The sequence below is a fragment of the Glycine max genome, chromosome 7 (assembly GCF_000004515.6).
Source record: "Glycine max cultivar Williams 82 chromosome 7, Glycine_max_v4.0, whole genome shotgun sequence".
NCBI classification, from domain to species: domain Eukaryota; kingdom Viridiplantae; phylum Streptophyta; class Magnoliopsida; order Fabales; family Fabaceae; genus Glycine; species Glycine max.
In genome coordinates, this window is record NC_038243.2 from 32,064,335 (window position 1) to 32,078,870 (window position 14,536).

At 39.5% G+C, this 14,536-nt stretch overlaps 1 non-coding gene across 1 annotated transcript; it reads right to left on the reverse strand.

Moving 5' to 3' along the window:
• Positions 1 to 1,972: 1,972 nt before the first annotated feature.
• LOC113002240 (small nucleolar RNA R71) lies at positions 1,973 to 2,079 on the reverse strand. The gene has a single exon (XR_003267784.1). It is a non-coding gene; the product is annotated as a small nucleolar RNA R71 (small nucleolar RNA).
• Positions 2,080 to 14,536: the final 12,457 nt, after the last annotated feature.

Genomic DNA, 14,536 nt, shown 5'->3' on the forward strand with positions numbered 1-14,536 from the left:
CAAAATTTCAAGTCATTTGGATATCATTTGAGGGTAGCTGTAGTTCAAACCTACACCTTTATTTACATGACAAGGCAACTAGTTGTGTGCATGCTGAATGTAGTGTATGACTAGAGGCAATCCATCTGACTTACAACCCTTTGATCCTGAGATAGATAGGACATTTCATAGATTAGTTAGGCATCATTTTATACCTTTGGATCATTCTGAGCATTCCATAACTGGTGAATCTGTGCATTCTGTTATTGGTGATTTTGAACATCCTGAACTTGAGCATTATAATTTTGAGCATTCTGATTTTGCACATTCTGAGAACATGGCACAACCTCCACCTCGTGAGAGGACTCTAAGGGAAATGGCTGCACCTGATTTCACCTATGAAAGCTTGTGCATCCAATACCCTGATGAGGATGTCCCATATGTTCTTAAAACTGGATTGATTCATTTGCTTCCAAAGTTTCATGGCCTTGCAGGTGAAGAGCCGCACAAACAACAACAACAACAACAACAACAACAACGCCTTATCCCACTAGGTGGGGTCGGCTACATGGATCAACTTCCGCCATAATGTTCTATCAAGTACCATACTTCTATCCAAACCATTAATTTCGAGATCCTTTTTTATAACCTCTCTTATAGTCTTTTTGGGTCTTCCTCTGCCTCGAATTGTTTGTCTTCTCTCCATCTGGTCTACTCTCCTCACTACAAAGTCTACCGGTCTTCTCTCTACATGCCCAAACCACCTAAGTCTATTTTCCACCATCTTCTCTACAATAGGCGCTACTCCAACCCTCTCTCTAATAGCTTCGTTTCTAATTTTATCCTGTCGAGTCTTACCACACATCCACCGCAACATCCTCATCTCCGCTACACCGACTTTATTCTCATGTTGGCTCTTGACCGCCCAACATTCTGTTCCGTACAAAATCGCCGGTCTTACCGCAGTCCGATAAAACTTTCCCTTTAGCTTGATCGGTACCTTTGCATCACATAACACCCCCGATGCTTTTCTCCATTTCATCCATCCTGCTTGAATGCGATGATTCACATCCCCTTCAATTTCCCCATCATCCTGTATTACAGACCCAAGATATTTAAACCGTGTGACTTGAGGGATAATATGGTCTCCTATTTTCACCTCTGAGTTAGAAACCCTCCTTCTTTTGTTGAACTTACATTCCATATACTCCGATTTGCTTCTGCTTAGGCGAAAGCCATGTGTTTCTAGAGCTCGTCTCCAAGTTTCCAACCTCTCATTCAATTCCTCCCTCGACTCTCCAAGGAGGACTATGTCATCTGCAAAAAGCATGCATCTTGGCGCTATCTCTTGGATTTGTTCCGTGAGGACATCCAGAATTAAGGTAAAAAGGTAGGGGCTAAGGGTTGACCCTTGATGTAAACCAATTGTGATGGGAAAATCGTCTGACTCTCCACCCTGTGTCCTAACACTAGTCGATACCCTATCATACATATCTTGGATAGCTCGAATATATGCAACCCTAACCCCTTTCTTCTCTAGAGCTTTCCACAAAATCTCTCTAGGCACTCTATCATACGCTTTCTCCAAGTCAATAAAAATCAAGTGCAAGTCTTGTTGGGCCATGCGATATTGCTCCATCACCCGCCGTAATAAATAAATCGCTTCCATGGTCGACCTTCCCGGCATGAAACCAAATTGATTCTCAGTAACTTGAGTCTCCTTTCTTAATCTCCGTTCGATCACTCTTTCCCATAATTTCATGGTATGACTCATGAAGACCCGCACAAACATTTGAAAGAATTTCACATTGTCTGCTCCACCATGAAACCCCCAGATGTTCAAGAGGATCACATATTTCTGAAGGCTTTTCCTCATTCATTAGAGGGAGTGGCAAAGGACTAGTTGTATTACCTTGCTCCAAGGTCCATCACGAGCTGGGATGACCTTAAGAGAGTATTCTTAGAAAAAATTTTCCCTGCTTCTAGGACCACAGCCATCAGGAAGGATATCTCAGGTATTAGACAACTCAGTGGAGAGAGCCTGTATGAGTACTGGGAGAGATTTAAGAAACTATGTGCCAGTTGCCCCCACCATCAGATTTCAGAACAACTTCTTCTCCAATACTTTTATGAAGGACTTAGTAATATGGAGAGAAGTATGATAGATGCTGCCAGTGGTGGAGCCCTTGGAGACATGACTCCTGCTGAAGCCAGAAATTTAATTGAGAATATGGCCTCCAACTCCCAGCAGTTTAGTGCCAGAAATGATGCCATAGTCATTAGAGGAGTGCATGAGGTAGCTACAAACCCATCTGCATCATCTGAAACTAAGAAGCTTGAAGGCAAACTGGATGCGTTGGTCAACTTGGTAACCCAGCTGGCCTTGAATCAGAAATCTGTACCTGTCGCAAGGGTTTGTGGTTTGTGCTCCTCTGCTGACCACCATACAGACCTTTGCCCTTCCATGCAGCAACCTGGAGCAATTGAGCAGCCTGAAGCTTATGCTGCAAATATTTACAATAGACCTCCTCAACCTCAGCAGCAAAATCAACCACAGCAGAGCAATTATGACCTTTCCAGCAACAGATACAACCCTGGATGGAGGAATCACCCTAACCTCAGATGGTCCAGCCCTTAGCAACAACAACAGCAGCCTGCTCCTTCCTTCCAAAATGCTGCTGGCCCAAGCAGACCATACATTCCTCCACCAATCCAACAACAACAACAACCCCAGAAACAGCCAACAGTTGAGGCCCCTCCACAACCTTCCCTCGAAGAACTTGTGAGGCAAATGACTATGCAGAACATGCAGTTTCAGCAAGAGACCAGAGCCTCCATTCAGAGCTTAACCAATCAGATGGGACAATTGGCTACTCAATTGAATCAACAACAGTCCCAGAATTCTGACAAGCTACCTTCTCAAGCTGTCCAAAATCCCAAAAATGTCAGTGCCATTTCATTGAGGTCGGGAAAGCAGTGTCAAGGACCTCAACCCGTAGCACCTTCCTCATCTGCAAATGAACCTGCCAAACTTCACTCTATTCCAGAAAAAGGTGATGACAAAAATCTACCTAACAATTTCTGTGCAGGTGAATCTTCTTCCACAGGTAATTCTGATTTGCAGAAGCAGCACATTCCCCCTCTTCCATTCCCTCCAAGAGCAGTTTCCAACAAAAAAATGGAAGAGGCAGAGAAAGAGATCTTGGAAACATTTAGAAAAGTAGAGGTAAACATACCTCTATTGGATGCAATAAAGCAAATTCCAAGATATGCCAAATTCTTGAAGGAGCTGTGCACTAATAAGCGGAAGCTTAAAGGAAGTGAACGAATTAGCATGGGCAGAAATGTCTCCGCATTGATTGGTAAATCTGTTCCTCAAATTCCTGAAAAATGCAAAGATCCAGGTACATTCAGCATACCTTGTATTATAGGGAATAGTAAGTTTGACAATGCCATGCTAGATTTAGGAGCCTCTGTTAGTGTTATGCCTCTGTCGATTTTTAATTCTCTATCTCTAGGTCCCTTGCAGTCAACTGATGTGGTAATTCATTTAGCTAATAGAAGTGTTGCCTATCCTGTTGGTTTCATAGAAGATGTCTTAGTTAGAGTTGGTGAACTGATTTTCCCTGTTGATTTTTATATCTTGAATATGGAAGATGGATTTTCTCAAGGATCAGTTCCCATCATTCTAGGAAGACCCTTTATGAAAACTGCTAGAACTAAGATAGGTGTTTATGCAGGCACACTGTCCATGGAGTTTGGTGATATAACTGTTCATTTTAATATTCTGGATGCTATGAAATACCCATCTGAAGATCTTTCTGTATTTCGTGCTGAAATAATTGACCATGTTGTTGATGAATACATGACTGATCTTTATTCTAATCTGCATGCCTCTCACTTTTCATGCATTGAGTCTGAAATTGTACTTGATCATATGTCTGAATTTGATACTGAGAGTGAATCTGAGAGTGATATTGATTGCATGCCTGGTGGTGGTGTTTTACCTCTTGAGATTGATTTTATAGAGTTAGATAGGACTAAGCATGTTTCAGGGAGTACACATATCTCTGACTTTCTTTATGAGGTAAAGGCTGAGAAACCATCTCCTTCTACCACTGTCCAGCCGACCACACCAGAATTGAAGCCTCTGCCATCAAATTTAAAATACGCTTACTTGGATGATAGCAAGAGTTTTCCAGTGATTATATCTGCCTCCCTTGCTGATGAGCAAGAGGAGAAGTTGTTGTCAGTTCTCAAGAAGCATAAGAAGGCTATAGGCTGGACCCTGGCGGACATTCCTGGTATTAGCCCATCCACATGTATGCATCGAATAAATTTAGAGGATGGAGCTAAACCAGTAAGACAGCCACAGAGAAGACTCAACCCGGTGATTCTTGATGTAGTGAAGAAGGAGATAACCAAGCTTTTGCAAGCTGGAATCATTTATCCTATCTCCGACAGCCAATGGGTGAGTCCCGTCCAGGTAGTCCCGAAAAAGACTGGCCTCACAGTGATCAGAAATGAGAAGGAGGAGCTGATTCCTACTCGAGTGCAGAACAGTTGGAGAGTCTGCATTGACTATAGGAGGCTGAACCAGGTTACCAAAAAGGACCATTTTCCCCTGCCATTCATTGACCAGATGCTTGAACGCCTGGCAGGTAAATCCCACTACTGTTTCCTTGATGGTTTTTCTGGTTATATGCAAATTACTATTGCTCCTGAGGATCAGGAAAAGACCACATTCACCTGCCCCTTCGGCACTTTTGCTTATAGGAGGATGCCTTTCGGCCTGTGCAATGCCCCTGGTACCTTCCAGCGGTGCATGATTAGTATTTTCAGTGAATTTTTAGAAAATTGCATAGAGGTGTTTATGGATGATTTCACTGTATATGGATCCTCTTTTGATGGTTGTTTGAATAGTTTGGAAAAAGTTTTGAATAGATGCATTGAAACTAACCTTGTTCTAAATTTGGAAAAATGTCATTTTATGGTTGAGCAAGGTATAGTTTTAGGCCACATTATTTCCAATAAGGGTATTGAAGTAGATCCTGCAAAAATTTCTGTTATTTCACAATTGCCTTACCCCTCTTGTGTGCGAGAGGTGCGATCTTTTCTTGGTCATGCAGGTTTCTACAGGCGCTTTATAAGGGATTTTAACAAAGTAGCCTTTCCACTGTCCAATTTGCTGCAAAAGGAGGTGGAGTTTGACTTTAATGACAGATGCAAAGAGGCTTTTGATTGCCTCAAAAGAGCGTTGACTACCACCCCCATCATCCAGGCACCTGATTGGACAGCCCCTTTTGAGCTTATGTGTGATGCATCAAATTATGCATTGGGGGCTGTCCTTGCTCAGAAAATTGATAAATTGCCCAGGGTGATATATTATGCTTCTAGGACTTTAGATGTTGCCCAAGCAAATTATACTACTACTGAGAAAGAGCTTCTAGCCATAGTTTTTGCTCTTGAAAAATTTCGATCTTATTTGCTTGGTACTCGCATTATTGTTTATACTGACCATGCAGCTCTAAAGTACTTGTTGAAGAAGGCTGATTCTAAGCCTAGGTTGATCCGATGGATGCTCTGGCTCCAAGAGTTTGACTTGGAGATCCGTGATAGGAGCGGAGCACAAAATCTAGTTGCTGATCATTTGAGTCGGATCGAACGTGTCTCTGATGCAGATTCACCTATTCTGGATGATTTCCCGGATGATCATTTGTATATATTGTATAGTATTTCTGACTCTCTTTCTACTCCCTGGTTTGCTAACATTGTCAATTATTTAGTTGCCTCTGTTTTTCCTCCCTTAGCATCTAAGGCCCAAAAAGATAAGATTAAAAGTGATGCTAAGCATTTTATTTGGGATGACCCCTACTTGTGGAAATTGTGCAGTGATCAGGTCATTAGACGGTGCATTCCAGATCATGAGACTGACTCAGTCCTGCAGTTCTGTCATTCTTCCGCACCGGGAGGTCATCTAGGTGTTCAAAGGACAGCTCGCAAAGTGCTTGATTGTGGTTTTTATTGGCCCACCATCTTTAAAGATGCGTGGAAGATCTGCAGCACTTGTGAGCAGTGTCAGAGAGCAGGAAATACACTTACATGGCGACCACAAATGCCTCAGCAACCTATGCTATTCTGTGAGGTGTTTGATGTCTGGGGTATAGATTTCATGGGTCCTTTTCCTGTCTCTTTTGGTTATGTTTATATTCTCCTTGCAGTTGATTATGTTTCAAAATGGGTGGAAGCCAAGCCCACTAGAACTAATGATGCTAAAGTTGTCGCAGACTTTGTCAGGTCTAATCTGTTTTGCAGGTTTGGAGTACCTAAAGCAATTGTTAGTGATCAAGGAACCCATTTTTGCAACAGGACAATGCATGCCCTGCTTAAAAAGTACGGGGTGGTACACAGGGTATCCACACCATACCACCCCCAGACTAATGGACAGGCAGAAATTTCTAACAGGGAAATCAAGAGAATTCTAGAGAAGATTGTGCAGCCAAGCAGGAAAGATTGGAGTACCAGGCTTGATGATGCTCTCTGGGCACATCGGACTGCCTACAAAGCACCCATAGGAATGTCTCCTTATCGGGTTGTCTTTGGAAAGGCATGTCATCTTCCAGTGGAAATTGAGCACAAAGCATACTGGGCAGTGAAGACTTGCAACTTCTCTATGGATCAAGCTGGCGAGGAAAGGAAGTTGCAACTGAGTGAGTTAGATGAAATCCGCCTAGAAGCCTACGAGAATGCCAAATTCTACAAAGAAAAGACCAAGAAGTTCCATGATAGCATGATAGTTAAAAAAGACTTTGTGGTTGGGCAAAAAGTGTTATTGTATAATTCTAGGCTTGGACTCATGAGTGGTAAGTTGAGGTCTAAGTGGATTGGTCCTTTTGTTGTTACTAATGTTTTTCCTTATGGTACAGTTGAGATCAAAAGCGACTCCACAAACAAGAGCTTCAAGGTCAATGGACATCGACTTAAGCCATTCCTCACGAACCCTTCTTTAGTGGACGTAGTGGTGGAAGAGACTTCCTTACTCCACCCTACTCTTCCTCCACCATGACTTAGGGAGTTTTTCTTTTCCTATCTCCTTCTTTGCTTTTATTACACTTGTCCGATTCTCTTTGATGATTTAATTGTTTTTAATCTTTTAATTGTGCTACATTGAGGACAATGTGTAGTTTAAGTATGGGGGGGGGAGTGTTCTTTGGTTTTGCTAGTTTTGTTGGTTTTGTTAATTTGTTAGTTGTGTTAATTTGTTAATGTTGTTAGTTTCGTCGGATTCTCAGTTTAATATTTTGGGTCAATTTCATGTGCACGTACGACTTTGCATGTTTTTCTTTGAATTATAGGATATGTTCAAGAAATGGGTAATTGTTTTGAAAATAAAAGTTCTTGACATTTTGTGACTTGAAATCCTTGATTCTTTTCTACATGTCATGATAGTTTTGAAAGCTCAATTTGAAAGTGATGATTTTACCTTTGTGAGAATTTGAGCCATCCATCATTATAATCATTTGGTGTGTTTTGCCCCATTGATTGCTTGCACAATAGCCTTGGCTTGATTCTTGTTGATGCGTCCTAATTCACATGCATATTTGGAAATGATTAAGGCAATTTTGTTCTTATAAGCTTCTAGCCAAATGGACTTACCTTCAATTAATTCCTTTGATAGCCCTTTTGAGCCTTGTTTCCCTTTCCTTGTTTTGAAGCTCACTACAAGCCTTAAGTGAAAAACCATGATATTACCATATCCTTAAGGAATTTTGGAGCTTTGGAATTGTTTTGGGAATAAGTGTGGGGGGTTTTTGTTTCATTGGACAACTTGTTTTGTTGGCTATGCTTCATGATGTATTTTGGGCCATACTTGATGTACATTGTATATTGGTTAAATGTTGGACATGCTGAATGAAATGTTGTCTCTCAAAGGCCAAAGAGTAAAAAAAAAAAAAAAATCGAAAAAAAAAATTCGAAAAAAGAAAAAGAAAAGCAATAAAGTTGAGTGAATAAGATCTTAAATGGCACAAGAATGATGAAACTCTTGGTTCTACTCTTCATGTTTAATTTTTATCTTTACTTCTTTATATTTTCTTATTTTTTTTAATATGCACTTATTCCCCTTTGCTCCTCTATTCCTTTGGGATTTAGCCACTTATTCCATATTTCTCCATACCTTGTCCTTGGCCCCATTACAACCTTAAAAGACCTTTTGATCCTCATGTGCTTGTGTTTATGGGTTGATTGTCAATTTTAGAATCTTGCCAAGTTTATGTGGTGTTTGCTTTCATGGGTGCTTTGAGGGTAAATAGTAGCCTAGACACTTGAGAGATAGAGTGTATATCTTGTGAGGCTTTATCACTTTTCATTCTTGAGCTGATTAACTATTTTGCCATGATTGGGTTGCTTGGATGATTTTCATGAATGTCTTGACTTTTTGGATCTCCTTATGTTAGATGTTACCCATTCCTTTCATTCCTTGATGTTCATTGAGAAATATGTGAATGTTTTTGTTTGTCTCCCTTTCACATCCTTGGATTTTGTTCTTTGTTTCATTTTGCCCAGGAGTGCAAAAGGCTAAGTATGGGGGGTTTTGATGTGCCATCATTTTCTTCTATTTTCTAAACCCTTTTTGCACCATTTTAATTATTGATTGGTCTTAATTGTCAATTAATTAGGCAGTTTTATTATTTGGGCTCATTTAGCTAATTTGATGTTTTTAATCTAATTTCAGGAATTAATGAAACATTGGGCTTAATCCGGATTTTGGTTGTGGACTTGAAGAGGGCAAATAAAGAAGCGCTTACCTTAGTTAATTTCTAATTAGGAAATTTCACAATTTTATTTTATGTTGTTCAATGTTTATTTTGTTTTGGGCCAAAGTATTGTAATAGGGCCCAGTGACTTTGAGTGACTCTTTTTAAATAGCTGCCTTGGGATTCGTGCAGGGCATTCTATTCTGTTATGCTATTTTCATTATTCAGAGCTTTGGTTTTAGGTTTTCACGTTTTTCTGTTCCCTTGCTACAGTTTTCGTTCTTAATGCAAATTTCCGTTTTCTGCTTCTAATTACGAGTTCATTCTTGCTTCTTCTTCTGCTTTCATTTACGTTTCTATTCATGTTTCATTTGCGTTTTCTGTTTGAATCCATGGAAGGCTAGATTTTCTGGTGTTGTTTCCTTTTGAGGACGAAGCCCAACTCTCTTTGAGGTTTCATTTGTAATGTGGTTTCCTGGCAGTTTTCCCTTCACCAGTTATCCCAATTTCGTGAATATTAATCAGTGCACGCTTCGTGTTCGATTAATTGCCTCTGAGCCTAACTTGCGTTCATGCTTAATGGACGAAGGGCTAACTGGTGTATGTGGTGCCTAATCACGTATTGAAAACCCTAAGTTGATTTTCGCTTAGTAAATTGAAATAGGGTTGGATTAAGTGGTTGACTGTTAGGGACGAATTCTCCATAACCCAGGATAAGAGAGTGGCTTCTGAATCAGAGGAAACAACCCGTTTTTAATATTAGTAGTTTCGTATTCCATTTTATTTGTTCTGCTCTTTAATTACCAAACAACCAAACCCCCCCCCCCCCCATCGTTACTGGTACTGCAAGTATATTATGAACATTTGGTTTGTCACTGCTCGTTGGGAAACGACCTAGGATCACTTCCTAGTTACTGCATTTTCATGTTTATTTGATTCGGGTACGGCCTCGATCAGAAAGTTAAAGGAAAAGGAAACATTAACAGGAATAAGAAAGCCAATAAAAATAATGAGGAATATAAAGGGGCACATGACTCACACCTAAATTGTAATTAAAGTCTTACTTGATTATAGGAATGGAAGTTATGGAGCAGTAATGTGTAATCAAAGTCTGCTAGTTTCAAAAAAATAATTAATTGTACCCAAAAAATAATATAAGTATATATACATATATATATATATAGGCCAGCCTATCAGGCTTATAAGGCTTTTTAATAAGCCTAAGCCTGATCTATTTAATTTAATAGGGTTTTAAAAAAGCCTGAGCCTAACCTTTTAATTAAATAGACCAGTCTAGGCCAAACTTTATGTAGGCCAGGTCGTAGGCCCCTGTAGGCCGGCTTGGCCCATTCCCAACCTGTAATTCTTCAACCTTTCGCTTTCTCTTCTCTTTGTTGTAAAAGAAGCCTCCCTGCTATGGAGTTGGTTCTTCCTATGGGGTACTTGATGTAAATACTTTTATATCTATCTGATGATGTTTTATGTGTTCTCTGTACTATCAGTACTTCATGCTAGTATGCTTTTGCCTTGATCACGTAGATGCATGCTTAGTTAGGGTCACTCAACATTGGGAAATGGTTTGATCCTTAAAACTAGATAGGACGGGCCTAGTTTATCGTATTGTCACGAGGGATCGGGGTACGGTAACCTAGTTGTTGTTATGTATGTCTTAATGCGATTTTGGTTAAGTTTAGTCCAACAAGAGGGATCTGAGGACGACGCTTGATTAGGATTAGGCTAAACTTGCATGAGATATCAGGTTTTAGTAGTCCAGGAGACAACATAGAACACATGAACATTGTTAGATAGAGAACATCCTTAATAACATCAGTCATCCCGTAGGAAGATCAACACGTTCTTTATCTGTCTTCACACACCACTACTCACGTGATTTACTTTTGAATAGTTTAGTTGCATACTTTTCCATACCACGCACCAAACTTTCATCCAAAGGCACTTATTTACTGAACCACAGCTTTACCAAGTAAAACAAGTTCCCCAAGAGTTCGATACTCGGTATTCACTCACCATTTTATACTACTTGCGCGATCCGATGCACTTGCCGGCCGTCGAACACAGCTCAGGAGCCTACTTCTCCAATTCTTGTCTCTCCAACACCAATTATTGATGATTCTCAGCCATATGCACCAGCATTGGAGCAAGAGTAGCCCATTTCACAGGATCCACAAGCTGCTCCAGTGTTGGATCTTAATGAGCATGCAAAGGATCAACCACAAGAGGATTGACAGGATCTTTATCTTTTTGCATTTTGAACAATTTATTTTTATTAGTTTATTTATTTTATGCTTTATGTTTCAATTATTTAAATTTCAGTCTTTAAATTTCAGTATTTTGTTAGTAGTAGTAGCTTGTACAAAAGCATGTTTGAGCAGTGAACTGATTGAATATGATATTCAGTGGTTTGTTTTGTATGAAATGAAGTGTTGTGATTGATTTGAATGAGAAATTGTATGAATTGAGTGGACTGGAATGTATAGATTCTGTTTTGATCAAGCTTGCAGCCATTAGAAGAGAAAGAACATGTGATTAGTAGTATGACTGAAAATATTAGTCAGTTTGTCAGATTGATTGTTAAGGAATGCATTAACCGTAACCCGGTGAGAGTGTGATCCTTAAATTTTGAGAGAAATGACTATCATTTAGTACTGATTTTTGCATGAATCTCTGAAGTATGGACTGAATGCATGAAATTGAGGATGATGAAGGCCATGTTTGATTGTGATAGCCACTTAGCCAAAAAGCTGACCACGTGCTTGAATGATTTATCCCTTGCACCCAGTTTTGAGTTGAATGATTGATTGATTGATTGAACCTTGAGCCTATACAGTTTTATCTCCTGCTACCTTGTCTTAGGTTGTAGGAGAGCATCATCCACAGAAAAGCTTGGTTCAAGACAAATTTGTCCCAAATTTGGGGGAGACACTGGGTAAGAAATAAAATGGTCAAAAGAGAGCAGCATATACACACTATTTTCTGTGTGTGTGTGTGTGTGTGTGTGTGTGTGTGTGTGTGTGTGTGTGTGTGTGTGTGTGTGTGTGTGTGTGTGTGTGTGTGTGTGTGTGTGTGTGTGTGTGTGTGTGTGTGTGTGTGTGTGTGTGTGTGTGTGTGTGTGTATAAAGAACTGGAAGTACAAATAAAAGTGTTTAAGTGTGTGTGCTGCAAATCAATGAAATGAAGCTAAGTGCCTAAAAAGAGGCAAGTATTGGGGTGGGAATGAATGAAAAGTAAAGGTTTATCTATGGATGAATGCTCTCCTAGAATCTAAGCTTTTGAATCCTTGAAAAACCATGATTTGTTGGCAGCCCAACCTCATTACAAGCCTAGAAAGTCCTTTGGATTCATTTTGTGTGTTTATTTATGTATGGTATGAGATGAAATGCAAAGGTTAGGACTTGTGTTAGTTGTTTATGATGGAATGAACCTAAACACTAGAGCTTGAGTGAAACAATGACTGTGAGGCTTTGGTTGATGATCCTTCCTTGATATCTGTCATTCTCACAAGCTTATTTCAGTTGTAACTCCAATGCATACGTTCCTATCTTTGAAAAGCTGCATGTTTGTGAAGGGCATTTGATTGAATCATTCCATGATATTCATTTCATATGATTAAATTTTTCTGTGAAACAAACACCACTTTGATTAACCACTGTATTTTGTCACTTGAGGACAAGTGAATTGTTCTTTCTTTGCTTGAGGACAAGCAAAACTGTAAATTTGGGGGAGTTTGTTAGTCGTCTTATACGACTAAATTTTGTATAGAAAACATTTTCTAAAACTTGTATAGTTCCCCAATTTATAGTTCTTTTGTAGGAATCTATAAATAAATCTTGATATGTTTTGATACCTGTCATTAGAGTATCTTTAATTGGAATTAATGACAAAATTTGTACAATTTCAGGTCAAAAGAGGCTAAAATCTTGAAGTGCTAAAAGGAGCAGTCGCGCTAAGCGGACCCTGTGGGCTCAGCGCGCATCCGCCACTAAGCGCAACTTTAGTGCACTTAGCATTACAAGGGAATCTAGCAGAGCACAAGAATCAAGGCAGCGCGCTAAGCGTGAGATCATCTCGCTAAGCGAGATGTTTGTCTTTAGCTAGGCTCAGCGCATGACTGGCGCCAAACCCAAATCCACTTACTCGCGCTAAGCGCAAGGGTGGCGCTAAGCGCGACGTCACGATTTCAGAGCCTATTTAAGCCTGAATTGTCAGAATTAGGGTGACAATTTTGAGAGACCAGAGCTGCATATTTTTGCACACAATTCGAGAGAAACTCTAGAGGCAGCAACGAGGAGTTGTGCAGAGAAGCCTTGGGTTCTATATTTTTAGAGAGATTAGTGAGTGTTAGAGTGATTGTGAGGTGCTAAGAAGAGGAGGAGGGATCCCCCTTCTTGTGTAAGCAACAATTATTCTGTACTCTCTATCTCATTTGTGTTAGGGTTTCTATGTATGGCTGGCTAAAAACCCTAGTTGGGGATTTCTAATGAACAGTTGATGTAATTACTTTTCATATCTAATTAATTGTGTTTTGTATGTTCAATGCTTCTTTCAATGCTTAATTACTACATGCTCTTGGCCTGATCACCCATTTGTGTGTGTTGTTAGGTGACTTTAGCATTGGGAAATGTATTGTTGCCTTAGAACTTGATAAAAGCAGGACTAAATAACTACATTACCAGTGATGGATTGTGGGGTTTTGATTTTCTAAATATGCTGTGATGATAATGCTATTTAAGTTAAGCCTAGTCTTACAAGAGGAATCTGCGGACGAAGCTTAGGTTAAATTAGTCTAAACTTACGAGGGATCGAGGTTTAGTACTTTAGGCTACTACATAGAACACAAGAACATGATTAATTACAGAAATATCCTCATATGCATCAACTTGTTTGTTAGAAAGACCCAACGCTTTTTACCTATTGCTATCAACTTTTACTTACTTGCATTTACTATTTTTACCATAGAATTAGTTTATTTCTATTTTTAACCATCAATTATCTGTGTTTGTTCCAACAATGCCTTACTTCTGAATAAAACACTGTCTAATAAGCAAGTTCCCTGAGTTCGATTCTCGGATCACTCCGTTTTAATTTTAAATACTTGACGACCCGGTGCGCTTTCCGATATTTCATTTCCCCTGAATATATTTGTTAAAAATTGGAGAAAAAGGAACCATATGGGAAAATGAACAACACTTCAAGGAGAAGATGAGTCAAGAACAAGCTCACCACCATAGGAAGCCATGGATAAGAGCTTGAAGGTAAGAGAAGATGAGTGGAGGGAGAAGGAGAGAAGGAGCACAAAATTTTATGTCTCAAATGAGGTCTAAACTTTGAAGTGTAATTCTCAAATGATCAAAGTTCAAAAAATGCACACAGAAGACCTCTATTTATAGCCTAAGTATCACAAAATTGGAGGAAAATTAGAATTTCTATTCAAATTTCAGTTGAATTTGAATTTGATTGGTAAAGCCAAATTTGGAACCAAAATTTCACTAATTATGATTAGTAAATTTTAGCTATGGTTCAGCCCACTAATCCAAGATCAAGTCCACAATTCTCCAATATGTGTGCTTAGGTGTCTTGAGGCATGTAAAGTATGAAAGACATGTACAAAGTGTGATTATATGATGTAGGAATGGGGTGTAGCAAGTAAAGGTTCACCTCTCCCTTAAGATGGTCAAAATTTAATTGGATTGGACTTCTCCCAATTCAATTAAATTTATCTCCCAACACACACACATCAAATAGTGCACTTAATGCATGTGAAATTATAAAACTATCCTTAC